The sequence below is a fragment of the Mycteria americana genome, chromosome 15, assembly GCF_035582795.1.
Source record: "Mycteria americana isolate JAX WOST 10 ecotype Jacksonville Zoo and Gardens chromosome 15, USCA_MyAme_1.0, whole genome shotgun sequence".
In the NCBI taxonomy this organism is placed as follows: Eukaryota; Metazoa; Chordata; class Aves; order Ciconiiformes; family Ciconiidae; genus Mycteria; species Mycteria americana.
Genome location: NC_134379.1, coordinates 1,437,739 through 1,453,162, shown reverse-complemented (window position 1 = coordinate 1,453,162; position 15,424 = coordinate 1,437,739). Strand labels below are relative to the sequence as shown.

Below are 15,424 nucleotides of genomic sequence, written 5' to 3'. Positions count from 1 at the left end.
AAAAAGAGAGAAGGAAAGGATAGGGAGACACAAAGAAAGAAAGAAAAGAAAGGAAGGAAGAAAGAAAGAAAGAAAAAGAGAAAGAGAAAGAAAAAGAGAAAGAGAGGAAAAAAAGGAAAAAATAAAAACAAAACAGAAAAACAATACACAAAAAGAAAAAAGAAGAAAAAGAAAAAATTAAAAAAAAAAAAAAAGAAAAAATAAAAAGAAGAATAAAAAGAAAAAAGAAGAAAAAAAATTAAAAAGAAAAAAGAGAGAAGAGAGAAGGCTCCCATTTTCCATTCACTGGCATTCAGAGTAAAAACTTGCTTGCTTTTCGTTCTCCACAACCGGGTTCTTTAAATAACATTTACAATATTACCTGTTACATGCACAAACCTTTAAATCAGCAGAAAGGGGGATGAAGTTTTCAGAGCAGCCAGACAGCTTGGAAATAGTGCAGGAGACCGATTCCAACGCTTTACTCCTAATACGGAAATATACAGTTTGCCCTACAATTACTTCACTTGTGAGCTGCAGTAAATGAATGGCAAACTGAACACTTAGACACAGTGCTGTCTTACCGTGCTCTTGGGAGAGATTTTTCCAAACCTGCTAGGAGATGGTTGTCTTTGCCAAAGTTTCTTTCCTTTAATCTCTTCTGCTCTGTATCCCTCCCGGTAGGCAAAAGCATTTTATACCCCAGGACCATGTATGCAAAATAGCAGAGTAAGGCTACACACGGAGCAGACAAAAGGGGAATCCCAAACCATCCTGTATTGCTTTTGGAACTGGAGGGCACGTAGCTGACGTGCTGCTGCAGTATTGCATAATGTGTATGACAGGAGGGAAAGCAGTGACTAGTTCCTGATGTTACGAGCATCCCCTCCTTCCTGCACAGTGTGCTATAACCTCGATTTCTGTAAGTGTTCAGTGATAAGGACAGCGTATCACATGGAACAGTTTTTGCAACCTTGCAGGCAATGTTAAAATAAATTTAAAAAATCCTGAAAGAACTCTTACAGATTTTATCACTGGATGGCCATTCTCCTATACATTAAACTAGCAGCTGCAGAAAGAGAGTAAGCAACTTCAAGAGAACTTTTACAGAACGATAGAGCTTTAGGATATGGACCAGTAAAGCATTTAAACAGGTGATTGTAACTAAGGACAAGTATTTTAAGTTTACCATAAATATATTGCTTCCTGATTTTTGATCAAGTTTTAAAGGATCTTTCTCAACAGAGTATTTGCAGAATTTCTTCCTCTCCAGAGCTTCCAATTCTGTCTGCTGCTGCCTGTGAGGTTTGTCCCTTTGTGCTTTTCCAACGTGCTAGAAAAACTGAAAGGAAACTGCAACTCCCTGAAGTATAAACTATTTGCACCGTGTTGTATGTGTGAATACCAGAAAGACAGCTGAATGATGAAGATGGGATTATTGAGCTGATTTTCAATTTTAGACAACATGCAGTCATTTACATATTACAAGATCAGGTTTCTGCCTGCTGTCTGAAAGCCGCAAGCACTCCCGGAGCCAACGGTGGCATGCAGTACAAAGTGCTGCTGGGCAACTGCAGACTCAGAAAGGCTGTGGTACGCCAAAACACTCTCAAGGATTTTGGCCCGAGTTACTTGTTCGTTGATATTATGTATGACTATTTTAAGGAAACTGTTTAGAACTGTTTTCAGATTAAAGACAATTATTTTATCTGCTGACTAATACAAGGTCAAAATCATTACAATGACAACCAGAGAAACATTTACAGGTGCTGATCAAAGATCTACAGAAATAAGGCGTAAGGCTGCACAAGAAACAAGGAAACGCCTGTTCTCTTTTCAACTGTCACATTTTTACTGGACAAGCTTGGGCAAGGCATTTTCTTTTTTCTGTCTGGTTTCTCTATTTAAAAATGAATATGAAGCACTTGTGTAAAGCACTTGAGAGGTAAACCAAGTTATGTGTACATGTGTTCATGCATGAATACACCTATATATATCCCATCCAGTGTTGCTAGAGAGGAATCCTTGAAAAATAGATCTGAGTTTTCTGTAGTTTGAGCATTCATCTGCTTGACTGTATCAAGCCCATGCTTCTTTGCATTCACTGCTCATGAATGTTCACACTCAGATTTATTTTTTTTTTTACGTGATGCCCTTCCTCTCACCGGAATTATCACTTGACATCCCTTTGTTTAAAATATTCCAGACATCTAATCAGCAGGCAGAAAGAATGTGTGAGCTGTGTGACCCAATGCCATGCCACAAATTTCTACCTTGCTTCTGATCCATGTCAGCTCTTCCCAAACCACACAGACAGTTGTAATTGCTTGAGTGTGAATACAACTCAATATATCTCAAGGGTCAAATTAAAGGTGCTTGAACCAAAAGAAAACTTCAGAGTTCAAAGAACAAGGTTACACTCTTCTTCGCAACTGCTGTTTTGCCAGGGTTTAAAAATTCTATTTGCATCCTTCCCTTCCTTATTGAATCTGACCTCTCTTTTCTACAGAACACGGGGAATCTTAACGTCTATTACTGTAAAAAAGAACATATCTTAGTAGAAATTTAAGTGAATTCAATTATGTCCAATGGTTTCTAAGCTTTTATTATTCAGCCTCCTTATTACCCTGTGCTTGGAGACTGCTGAAATCAAGGAAAGGCTATGTAGGGATTGGATATGAAAAATCAGATTTGGAATGACCAGAGGAGGAGAAACATCTTCTTTCCTCATGAGAATTGTTTAAAGGATTGGCCAAGGTACAGCCATTCAGGGAACTGCTTAATCACTCCAGGTGTTCAAATGGACCTGCCCTTTTACTCACCAAAATCAATAATAAAACTCCCTCTGTATAACAAGAACAAGAGACCACCATTCATTTCTTAGGTGGAGTCAGAGATTAACTAAACAAGCTCACTGTGCACTCGTCCTACAAATATTCTACACTGCTTGGAAAGTTCCTCCCTCAGAAACCCAGTTCCACACATATTTCCTATTTTTGCACAGCCAATTCTCTGCCATATGAAAATGCAAGAACTAGTTGCCTTTCTTGCCTTAACTTTGATGAAAGAGGTGCCCTTTCAGAGCTGAATGTTTGACCTATTCAATGGCATTCTGACCACGCTGTCATTTTGAGTTAAATTTTGGTTTGTTTCTGTAGCCTCAACATAAGCTTTCTGCAATTTCATTCAAATCAAGTCACATTCTTTGTCTGACTGCAATATTCTGCATCAGCTCAAGAAGTTATATTCTTAAAAACATTTAAAAAACAAGCTCTGTTTGTAAGATTGCTCCTCTGACATCAGGACACCTTGAGTCTTCAAAGAACTATTACATTGAGGCAAAGCTGATGATAACAAGGGCTGGTTTTCCTAAATTCATGTAACCCTAAAGAGATGATGTTCAACTGTCCCAACTTTTCATAAATTACTAGTGATTTTTTTCCAACTCCCTTTTCCTAACTAATCTAACTATTTTCTAACTATTTGAGATATCGCCATGATAACCTTTCAGAAATATTGCATACGACATTACAAATTTGAAATATAACATTGCAGGCACCTAAAAACACTTGGCATCTTAGAAGATTTGTTAAGACTTCACATGCTCCTCCTGTGATAAGGCTGAAGTACTCTACTTGCATTTACAAACTGATGGCTCCATTCTTTATGCATGTCCTTTTCCTGAGGAAACATACTCTGCTTCCTGCTTTACCCCATTTGATTAACTTCACTGGCTGAACAGGAAATTTGGCCCTTAGAGTACCAGTAACACATAATCATTAAAAAAGGATTGGAAAGGACCCCCACATGGTACCTGGTCCGTCTCCCTGCCCCATCAGCAAGACCAGCAGTAACTAAGATATTTTTGAACCACCAGAAGACAATTGACTTTACAAGTCAGTATGAGGGGCAGGACTCATGGCAAAAAAGCTGCCTAGTAACCTAGGATGAAACACCAAAGACTCAGACAACCAGTCAAAATGGAGTCAGATCACAAAAGACCATTTACATCATGGAAACGGACTCATGCTTTTCAGTAAAATGCTTACTACTTCTTTCACACATGACCACTTTGTGGTACAACTAACGTGACTCATTTGGTCCATTAAGAACATTCATTCACTTTCGGTCCCTCTTCTGGGCTGAAGTGCTGTTTTCTCCACTAGCTATGAGACTTCATTCACGTTTTCCAGCTTCCTATCATTTAACTAGAAGAGATTTAATTTCCTTGGCAACACTTTAGCGTGTATTACATACTTAAAAAGTTCTTTTAAGACAAGTATTGTCTGTGCTGTGTCCAATGCCTGGTACGATGGGGCACTGAGCCACAGGAAAGCCTCGCTGTACTTTTTCAACTTTATCAGTTTGCTACATTTAATTTAGAAGGTGAAAAAAAAGTAAAAATAATTCTAAGGGCACTTTCTTTCCTTATGACGTTCCACTCTTAAACACACAAAAAAAGCTGGTCCATGCAAGCTGACTCCCAGACACTGTATGTCTTAAAATGAAGATTTACACAATGAAACAATAGAGCTTCTCACCAATTCTTCCTGCCTTTATGCTCTGGAACCTCAATAGATTCACTGTTTTTATTGGAAGCTCCTGGTAGTTTCTGACCAAGAAAGATACAATTAATAACACCAATAACTACTGTTAAAAAAGGTGTTCCCAAATATCTCCTCATATTGACTACTGTTAATCATCTTTTACATTGGTTTGCTTTTTTGTTTTCCAAAGAAAATTTGTTTGGTCTGAATAATTCCCTCAAACTTTGCAAGATGGCAAAACTGTTTCTTTGGTCTAGCGTTTTGATTGCTTACTGTACCTTTAAGGATTTTAATGTCTTTACCATTAACTGTAGCATCTTCTTCACTTGGCTTCTTCATTAGTTTGAAATGTTCTTTATAAGGTGGGAATAACAACTTTCTATCAAAAGCAAAATAAAAGACTCAGGCCTAGGCACTTTAAAATACACAAATACAAGTAGGATCCCAAATCTGCTGTCTGGACTCCTTTTTAGTTTCTGCAGATTTAAGGTATATTAAAAGCAGCAGTTCAGGGTGAAAAGTGTAATGTGTCCTTTGCCATCTCCTGATCTAGGCAGTGTAAGACTGCATGTCAAATGATGACAGGGCAGAGTGGAAAATTTCACGATGTGAACATCTGAGGGTGAAAATGAAAGCTAAGGAGAGCGTTACATTTACAGTGCTGTGCCAGTAAACCCATCCCTTCCTGTCTGCCAGTTGTAAGAGTTAGGCCAAATTCAGAAATGCAGTAATTACAAAATCCCCTCATCAGCCACCCTTTTCAAAATTCCCATGTGTTCATATTACAAACATCGACAAGGAAGTGAAGGAGGGGCAGAGCAATGAGACAACCAATAACCAGATTTCTTTGTGCCTGAGTGCATGTTGTCTCAAGCAGAAGTGACTTCTGAAACGTAGTGACTCCCTCGCAGGATCCTCAGCCACAGCTGCAGCAGTAAAGGCTAGCTACTAGCAGATTAAAGCAAAAATTAAAATAGCAATTGGCAGTTGACTGGGCATAAAAACCTGTGTGTGGCTGTCTGCTGGGCTGCGTGCCCTACACTCCTTGACATAATTTCATTATATCTAGCCTATTGAAGATGTCACTGTCTGGAGCAGAAGGAAAAGCTGGCACGTGGATAGGGAAAATGTATAGAACAGGGCCTGTCATCTCTGGTCCTGCAATACATACTTGTCACGGCTGAATATAAAGAAAGATGGCATTAAGATTACCATGTGCAAAAAGATTTTTTTGCTTGAGAAATAACAGTGAACTACAGAGTTGCAAATGTGTTCTCATTTAGTAAAAGCATGGTCTTGATGCAGAAACTCCAATTTCAGTAACAGAGCACTGGTTGATGTCAGTAGGATTCAGAATTTCTAATCAAGGTCAGATAATACAAGAGATTTAAGGTTTTCAAGATCAATACAAGATACTGGTTTTCAAAAAACAATCCATAAATTTCTGTGCTGAAATGAAGAACAGAATATTGAAGTGTAAAACTAACTTAAGTTCTGAAAGTTAAAAATACCTTAACCAAAAGGGAACAGAAGCTAAAATTCAGCCTAAGATATAACGAGGACTATTTTTATATGGTATAACTGCATTCTGCATTTCTGTGCTGGTTTTCATCCGAAGACATTAAAATATTACTAAAACATATACAAAATTTTGATCTCACTGCACAGTCCCTAGCCACAATGTGAAGGAACATACAGCCTACAACATACATTGTTGTATTATTTCTCATGGGAATATGCTAGAAATATCATTAAAACAATGCACTTCCATTGAAACTGCTCCAACAACTGTGAAGTTGAATAGAGAGTGATACAGTTCTGGAGGTTGATTTAGCCACTCTATAAAATCCTTCAGTGGGGTTGGAAGCCTCTGTTATCATGGAGGGTGGATCACGTTCTTCAGCTTATCAGGACTTGAAAACTTACCTGCAATTCACACCAAACAAATGTTTAAAGTCAGTCTGGGCAATGACGAGGGCTCTTAACCCAGTGTTCCACCACTGGTTTCAGAAATGTGGGGGGTTTGTTTCTTACCTTTTACATAACTTTCTCCTAAATGACTGATTTCACATGTTTACATTAGACTTAGTATAATTACAAAATACAGTCCATGCTTTGCACGACATATGAACAGAGACTCTTTCTTCAGAGTTTAATGAGTTCTGAAAAAGGTTACTGTTAAGTCTATTTGGAAGTCCACCAAAATCCCCAGAGCCTGAAGTTTGCACGTAATGCAGTCTATTTCTGCCATATTCTGTTTTGGAAGCACATAGGCATAACATTATAATAATGAAAATCACATTTTTTCTTAATACCAAAATACGTAATATACACTCAGGATAAGCTTAGATGCAAACAGAAGCAACTGTGCTCCATTCTGGATTAAGGAAATAGGAAGTTAAATCATTAGAAAATTATTCATGATCTTACCCATATCAGGAAGTAATCAGAAAACATGCTTTCAAGTCCCTTGTTCTCGTCATGGTATGATCTTTCTGTTATCATTCCCTTGGTTACTCTAGACTCACTGTGAGCGTAGGCAATGACAACGTTCACGGCTATTTCTTTTTCTCTTTCTTTTTGGGACTGTGCTGAGGTCTTTACCTCTGGAGCTCTCACCAACTGAAAAGCATATTTTCTCTGCTAAAACATCACTAATCCTCCTGTCTGCCTTTCCCACAAAACCTCTGATGTGTAGAACTGTAAAATTTTCCTTGTCCTCCTGTACTGCACCCAGAGACTGTGTTTCTCATTCTTCTCAATTTCTCACCCTACTTATCTCTGTATTTGAGTGCCTTCCTGACTGGCGTGTTAATACTGTGTGCTGCTGTGCATATTTTGAAAAGATACTGACCATCATTTCTTTGAGTTGGGTCAACGGAAATCAGTCTTAGGCACAAGTTCAGACATTGGTTGAATTTCATTCCCAAAGCAAGTGTTTGCATTCACTGTCGTACTGCATCCCAGTCTGAAAATTCTGGCTCTGAAGAACATGGACCAATTCTGATATCCAGAGAAGGATGGATCATCATCCAGTTCTGTATTTACTCACTGAGGGACAATCATGAAGCTGAATTTGAAGGGAACAAAATCAGGAGAAAATAAGAGCATACTCATAAATCATTTTGCCTTCTGAAAGTGTACTGCCTCCTTATTTATGCCACTGAACCACATGCTCTCTTTATGAAGCAATTGTGAGACATTTTCCTTCCATAAAAAGTCTGTGATGTTGATTGGCTGAAGAATGCTAAAATGAATTCACAAGACATGACTAACTCATTATCAAAACAGAGGGCACCCTCCTGCTGAACTCTTTACAGTGTTTGCAGCAGTTGCAACTGCTGGAGCACTGAGAAAGAATCACTGGGCATCTTGGTCATTTGCTCAAAAAAATCTTAAAATGGCTCCACTAAGTAGTCCACATCAAATAAAAAGAAACTATTTCAAGCTACCTGATCTGCGTATTTACCATGTCTTTCTTTCTTTCTATCAAGTCATACTTCTACCCAAGGCTCTGGAATCTTTCTCTCCCTAATTGATTTCTTCTGAACGACCAGCAGGGAACTTATCTCAAAAACTGCCTAGTATTTCTATGTCAATACTGTCCCAGCCTGCTTATCTGTTTGGTAAGAAAAGGGATTAAATGCACAGGTAGATCAAGAAGGAAACAGCCACAGGCACATTTCCCGCATCTAGAGATGCTAAATCTCATTCTGCTGACCACATTACTAATCAGCCTTTTGTACCTACCCTGACTGTAGCTTTGCACTATTGCTAAGCCCACAAATAAGCCTTCTCTAGTGAAGCAATATTCTGGAAAACGTCAGATCTGGAAATAGCTGGTCTGAGACCAGCTCTGCACAGCCTCATTTTATAGTAGTTGACAATCCATCCTCGCAGATTGCCTGTGCAATGCAAAGCACTCCTTTTTGTAACCATGCATATTTCTTTGGGTCAACCTGGTTTGACAGACTTAAATTTATCAGAAGTGTTTTAAAAATGTCTTCGTTTTTGTGACAGTCTACCCTGAACCGTGATATAACCTCCACATAAACCCTGGTGAGAGAGGCATTCATTACACAAGCATCTCAAATGTCAGTTGTATGACACCAAAAAAAAGAAAACAAAATTAAGAAAAAACCCCTATCTGTCTACTACTTTCTGGAACAGAAGATTTTCTTTGATTCTCTGGATCCAGATATATTTACCAATATTTACTATTACTAAGAGCCAGTGTGAAAAAATTGATAGAAACCGGTATACTTGGGTTTGGAAAAGGAGATGGGGGTGTTTTATACAGCTTCTAAATTTAAATTTTTTAGTCCATATGGAATCTGTCCTTTTTTTCCTAATTAGAATTAGTAGTGAAGTCGTCTTGCCTCAGGCCCTCAGTAAATAAAAAGTGTTCCCTCCCACTACTACCTGCAACAGAAGTACACCTAGTTAATGAGTTCATTTCCCCTCACATCAGTCTCTCACCTGCTAAATACAGTACACGAGACCTCTCTGCCAGAAAGCAAAAATAATTTGCCATCCCTAACTACAAGATTTCTCTGTCCACTCCTTTGTTTGTTATTGAAACATATAGCACTGTTGAAACAATTTCAATAAAACTCACACGCTTATCTTTATTGCTGACCTATAAGCCTCTAACTTTTCCTTTATACCAGCCTTTACCTACTCAATTTTTTTTGCTGCACGCTCAAGCATCAAACTCCAGTCAGCATAGCTTAGCCTACACAAAATCATAGTAAGTTCAGCTGCTTTCCATTGTTTCCTGGATGGAGACAGGTGTTTTTTCAGCCAATTTTATGGCTCTGCTTTATCTTTATGAGCCTTTTTACTTCTGAAGTTGTTTTTAATGACTTCTTGTAAAGCACTACAGTTAGGCCAGTCTTGCCTAAGCCTACACAACTTCAAATGTCTGTGAAAATTACATCACATTTTCAACACTTTCGGTGAGAGTAAAATTACCTTCCTTCTGTTAGCGTTCGGAAAAAAGGCTAGTGCTAGAGGGTTTGTGGTAATGTGCTTACAACTCCTTTACTAGCAACTATCTACCTTCCCCTACCAAAAAAGACAATTTCCATAGCACATTCTTCAGCATCTTCACAGTATTTTTAGTCGGTTTCATTGATTTTGAGATGCAAGTCCAGCTAAATACTTATACATTGAAACACAGACAATTTACCCTGTTAGCCTCTGTTGAGCATACCAGAAAGCAAGCTTCTGCCGATCTGCTGCCAGTTCCAATTCATGGAGTAAATCTTTGGACTAATTTAGGAAATTTTCTCTCTTATCACAAATCTTAAAGACTTCAGTCTGAATGTATCTTCTCACTACATCTTCTATGTTTTTTTCATTTGTTTGTTGATCATCCAATGATTATATGAATCAGAGAAACCTTCACCCTAAATTGTCAGTCAGCAGGAGGCAAGCAGTCTTGAACTTGCAAACTCCTATTCAGGCAGTGCTGTTAAAACATGATGCTTACTTGTGTCCTTGATGCTTTGTCTCTTTGTTACATACAAAAGGTATCTTTTAGGAATATGTTCACACATGCTCTGTCTAATTCTCCACCACTGAGTAAAACAACTGTTTCCCCATTTGGAACAGCCTAGCAAGCAAAACCAACATGTAGGTGAACTTTAGGCAGTTGCTGAAACATGGTACACTGAATAGTGCTGGCATTTATGGAATATGCCTCAAACAACTCCCATAAGTGAAATAAAAGTCAGTAAGGAAACTTACATCATGCACAGGGTTATAGGAGAACGCAGGTTGGAAGGGACCTCAGCAATTCATCTAGTCCAACCTCCTGCTCAAAGCAGGGTCAGCTATGAGGTCACACCAGGTTGCTCAGGGCTTGATCCAGCCTGGTCTTGAAAACTTCCAAGGAAGGAGACTGCACAACATATCTGTGCAACCTACTCTACTGCTAGACTGTCATCACAGGGAAAAAGTTTCTCCTTATACCCAGTCTGGACTTATTTCAGCTCCTGCCCATTGCTTCTCATCTTCTCACCATGCACCACTGCTGGCTCCATTTCCTTAATGTCACTGGAAGGCTGCAATTAGGTCTCCTGGGTCTTCTCCAGGCTGAACAAGCCCGGTTCCTTCAGCCTCTTCTCATGAGGCATGTGCCCCAGCCCTGATCATCTCGGTGGCCCTCCACTGAACTCGCTCTTCTTGTATTGGAGGCCCAAACTAGACACAATATTCTAGAAGTAAAAGATTCTCCTGGTTTCGTCTGGGATAGGGTTAATTTTCTTCCTAGTAGCTGGTATAGTGCTGTGTTTTGGATTTAGTATGAGAATAATGTTGATAGCACACTGATGTTTTAGTTGTTGCTAAGTAGTGCTTATACTAGTCAGGGACTTTTCAGCTTCCCATGCCCTGCCAGCAAGAAGCTGGGAGAGGACACAGCCAGGACAGCTGACCCAAACTGGCCAAATGGCTATTCCATACCATACGACATCACGCTCAGTATAGAAACTGGGGAGAGTTGGCCAGAGGGTGGCAACCACTGCTTGGAGACCGGCTGGGCGTTGGTCAGCAGGTGGTGAGCAATTGCATTGTGCATCACTGATTTTGTATATTCTTTTATCATTATTATTATTTTCCCTTCCTTTTCTACGCTATTAAATTGTCTTTATCTCAACCCCTGAATTTTACTTTTTTCTCCCCAATTCTCTCCCCCATCCCACTGAAGGGGGAAGTGAGCGAACGGCTGTGTGGTGCTTAGCTGCCTGCCGGGTTAAACCACAACAAAGATGCAGATATTCTAATCACACTGCTTTTCCTACCTCACTCTCTTTCTGTAGGAATTCCAGGCCAGGGACATACTATTTAGCTTATTTTTCATTTGGCGAGCAAACATACTGCTTATTTATACAATTCTTGACCACGCTGACAGAGAGGATAGTCTTTGAAGCTGCATGTGGAAGGGGGAACATCACTTGGGTGTTTGAAAAGTCACTTATTAAAAATAAAAAATAATAGCAATGTGGAAAAATGTGTGTTGATATATCGTAAGGTCAGATTCTAGAAAGTGATGGATGGCTTTATGAAGTGAGTTAAGTCATAGGGTTTAATCTATAATAAGCAGTCCTAGTACAAACACCAAAGGCTTGTTACAGACTAATGAGCAGGTGCTACTATTATCCATAACAATTTTTGTCTCTATTCCCAATAGGATAAGATGCAAAATAATCACTTCATGCAGTCTAAATGCTTCATCTAGCTACCGCAGTACGGAGGTATTTGGACCACAGCCACCAAAGCAAAAGAAGCTGATGTAGACTGTGTACTTCACTGTTAAGTGACAGAAATGGTAAGATTTTTGGTCAAAAGCATGTTCTTGCCTCATCTTGTTTTTATGATGATTAGTTTTGGCTTAGTCATCTGAAACCTGGCAGAAGGGAATATAAAGGGGAATTTTCTGTGAATTTGCAACACTGGAAGGTTAAAGCAGCTCAACATAGCTCTCTGACCAGCACAGACTGAAAACCACTATGCTATTTCCTTCTCTCTTCTCATGTACCAGCTTCTAATACTTAATTACAATCTGAGAATTCTCCCAAAGAACACATTGTTCATCTTCCTAGAAGGGCTTTCAAGGATCAATATTTCCTGGATTTCCATGAAGTGTCAAAACCCCCACCCAACATAACACCTCTGATGCTGATTTCCTCCCACATTTCTGCTTTTTTAAATCCCATTTCTTTTCAATGGAAGAGCAAATCTGCATGTATGAAAGATGACTGGCATCCTGAAATGACTTCCCAGTGATGAGAGATAAATCCTCACAGTTAACAATGTCTCGATCTGGTAGAATGACCATACAAGGAAAGATGACTTCTCAAGTACATAATAATATACCCACAGTTTCTACCCACACAATATCCGATAGCTCCAGATAAGGAACTAAGAAATGATAGCTCATGGATGTTTTTGGCAGGTTTCTGTAATAAGTTCCTCAGATCAGATCAGTTCCTACCCAGTTAGATGATAATTTTGCAAAAACACACACCACCCAATCTCTGATTAATTAGCAGAAGTGAACGCACCATGGAGAATAACTGATCGTTTTCATCAGAGAGGTATTCCAGGTCAGTGCTGATATACACAAATGAGCACAGTATAAAGTAATGCTCAGCAATCCATCCACTAATTTTTAAATAGACTGCAGGTTTTAATATTGATGAAGTTGAAAACGAGAAAAAGGGAATGTAGTTCTTCAGCACAGAAGACAGCAGCATGACTTTCAATGTTTACTTTTCCAAAAGAGTATATGAGCCAGGGAAATGAAAGCAACGAATTAGTGGTCAAAGAAACTTCAGAATCCTCTTTATGCCTTCCCCTTATTTAGCAGTTGTAAATAGGAGTAATGCTTTTGCTTCCAGTCTCCAAGCTGACTTGCTGAAGGCCAATACATCCTCAACATCAGACCCACCTGTTGAATGGACCCACCATTTGGACCACTGCAGAGACTATGGTTTGTAAAACTGGATAAACAAAACTGTCTCACTTTTAATTCTGGTAAACATGATTAAGCATGGTACGTTTCTCTAAGTATTCAAGGTAGTGAAAAATGGTGTAAGATGGTGAATGCTCACTGACATACACAGGAGTCTTTCCCTTTGATTTCAGTGGCTTTGGCTCAGAACCCATGAACAGCACGAAAAGTAAATCTCCTGATAAGCAATTATCTAGAATGCCTTTGTTCTTATAGACCAAGCCAGAATTTGATAGAGCACAAAGGCAAGATTTGTATCTCCCAGCTTTTCTTTTAACAGACAGTCCCTATGAATTCCAGAGGTTCTTACAGTGTTGGAGTTCTACAGTGCAAAGTTACATAATTATGATCTGTGATTTCTTTCAGATACTTATAAAATTGAAAACACGTTCTAAATAGTAAATAAAAAAATCCCACAGACATATAGTACAATAAAGTCAGATGATTACAGGTTCAGTATGGTACCCAATCTGTTCCTTTCAAAGCGTCTTTGTTAGACGAAAGAGTTTACGGTTCTGTTCCTCTCTCAACCAGACATGGATTTCATTCAAGTCACTCATATTGCGTACATTCTTTGAATTATTACATTAGCTGTAAAACCTGCATTTTTGCTTACGAACTAACTTTGAGGATAATGAACAAGTATAGAGGGCAGGGATTGGCTCTCCATCTCTTAAGTTTCATAATACACACTGGATGCCTTTTCACTGCATTTCATCAATTAGAAATTACCAGACTTGGTATAGTGTAACTATGAAATCCTATAGGCTGTATTACGTCAGTTGGGAGCAGAATTTGTAGATCTCTATATTTTTAAACTGTGCTTCTGAAATAATTGCAAAATGATCATTACTATCTTAGTACCTTCCTAATTCAGAGTCATGCTAGTAGGGGAATAAACCATTTTACTGCTACTTGCCAACAGAGTCCCGACCAGTCAGAGAGGTGCTCCGAGAGGTGCTTTAGACTGAAATCATCAGTCTAAAGGAAGATGGTGAACACAACAGTGGGAGTGGGAGCAAATGACTATGTGAGATAATCAGGTATGTTAAGAGCTCTCATTGGTTCTTAAAACCACCCCAGTATTGAGATCCACTATAAGTTGTTTACTCTTGTCTTGCCCATGACAACCCAATTGTTAATTGCAGTTACAAGTATGCATCACTATGTAGATGGTGAACCACAGACCCTTCCATGTAATCCAAACGGATAAGACAGAATATGAAATAGGAGTCCAGAGAAGTGATCTTATTCTCCTGAGGTTATACGGCAACACAGTGAAATATGCAAGACTATCACCAAGTATAATTTTTAAGGTGTCCCAAGTTAAGTACCTAAAAAGTAATCTGAGAATTACTTTTTAAAATCTTGGCCATAAAGCTGCAACCTACTCTGTGAGATACTTCCAAGCTAAGAGAGGACAAACTCTACAGAGCTCTTCGGGTAGAGAAGTCTCCTAGACTCAACAGAATGTCTGTATTCTATACTGTAAACTGCTGTTGAACACACCATTTTGTGACCTCTAAAAAGAGGAGGAAAAACCAGAAAATAAAAGAGAAAGCAGCCCTTGCTGCTTGAAAGAGAAAATTGCACAACTGTGGAAAACTAAAGACTCTATTTTTAGGCATGAAAAATCAGTCCTCAGATTGATGAGTATCAGGGAGGTGTCTCTACCAAATACAGCCTTTGCCTGTGTCCGTCATCATGATGTAATATTTTCCAGACTACTAACTTCTGTTGGACATTTGTTTTGAAACACACTGTTTTCCTTGTTCCCTGTTTCATACCATCTGAGATACAGCTGACTTTCTGTCGGTGAAATAACTACTGAGAAAATGAAAGTAAGACTGAGAAAATCCCAGATCCTGTGTGATGTTACCTATTGCAGACCATGAGTCAACCTAATCGGTTGCAAGAATTTATTGTCAATTTTCTTTTAAAATCCATTCTGTAGAATGGCACGAAATATTAATCAAAACACCACAATTTTTAAACTTCTTTCAAGAAGGATACCAAAGACTGTGCAAAAAATAAGCTGTAATAATAAAAGGATATAAAGTGCACTAGTTTTTAAACAGATGAAGCTGAACCCCAGGCAGAAGGAAGCACACAGGTAATGAGGCAGTTCAATCTAATGTTGTGGGGCAGCAGCTGAAAGACAATATTTTATGAGACAGTGAAACACCCAAAGCTGTGTCAGAAGTTACTGATAAAAAAAAAAAATCAAGTTAATCATTTTCAAAGCAGCTTAATGCAGAATATGAAGGGAGAGTGTTCTGGGGGAAAAGGCACCCAGGTTGATAGTTACAGAATAGGGGCATTAACTTCTTAGGCCTCTCAGTTCATAGGTAGGGACAATAAACAGCAGTTCCAGAACTGT

General features: G+C 38.8%; 2 protein-coding genes across 4 annotated transcripts in view; both read right to left on the bottom strand.

The window, feature by feature from the left end:
- The window catches only part of NOS2 (nitric oxide synthase 2), a 41,611-nt gene that overhangs the window by 20,603 nt on the left and 5,584 nt on the right, over positions 1-15,424 (bottom strand). The window contains exons 1-2 of one of the 2 annotated variants that reach the window (XM_075518175.1): positions 564-4,510; positions 379-466 (exon numbers count right to left, since the gene is read on the bottom strand). The gene's annotated coding sequence lies outside the window, so the exon portion shown is untranslated. Of the gene's footprint in view, positions 1-378; positions 467-563; positions 4,511-15,424 lie in introns of those variants that run through there. The other variant, XM_075518176.1, reaches the window with a different exon arrangement.
- LYRM9 (LYR motif containing 9) overlaps positions 5,945-15,424 on the bottom strand; it is a 60,652-nt gene continuing 51,172 nt past the window's right edge. Inside the window, exon 5 of one of the 2 annotated variants that reach the window (XM_075518197.1) lies at positions 5,945-7,596. The gene's annotated coding sequence lies outside the window, so the exon portion shown is untranslated. The remainder of the gene's footprint in view (positions 7,597-15,424) is intronic. The other variant, XR_012777989.1, reaches the window with a different exon arrangement.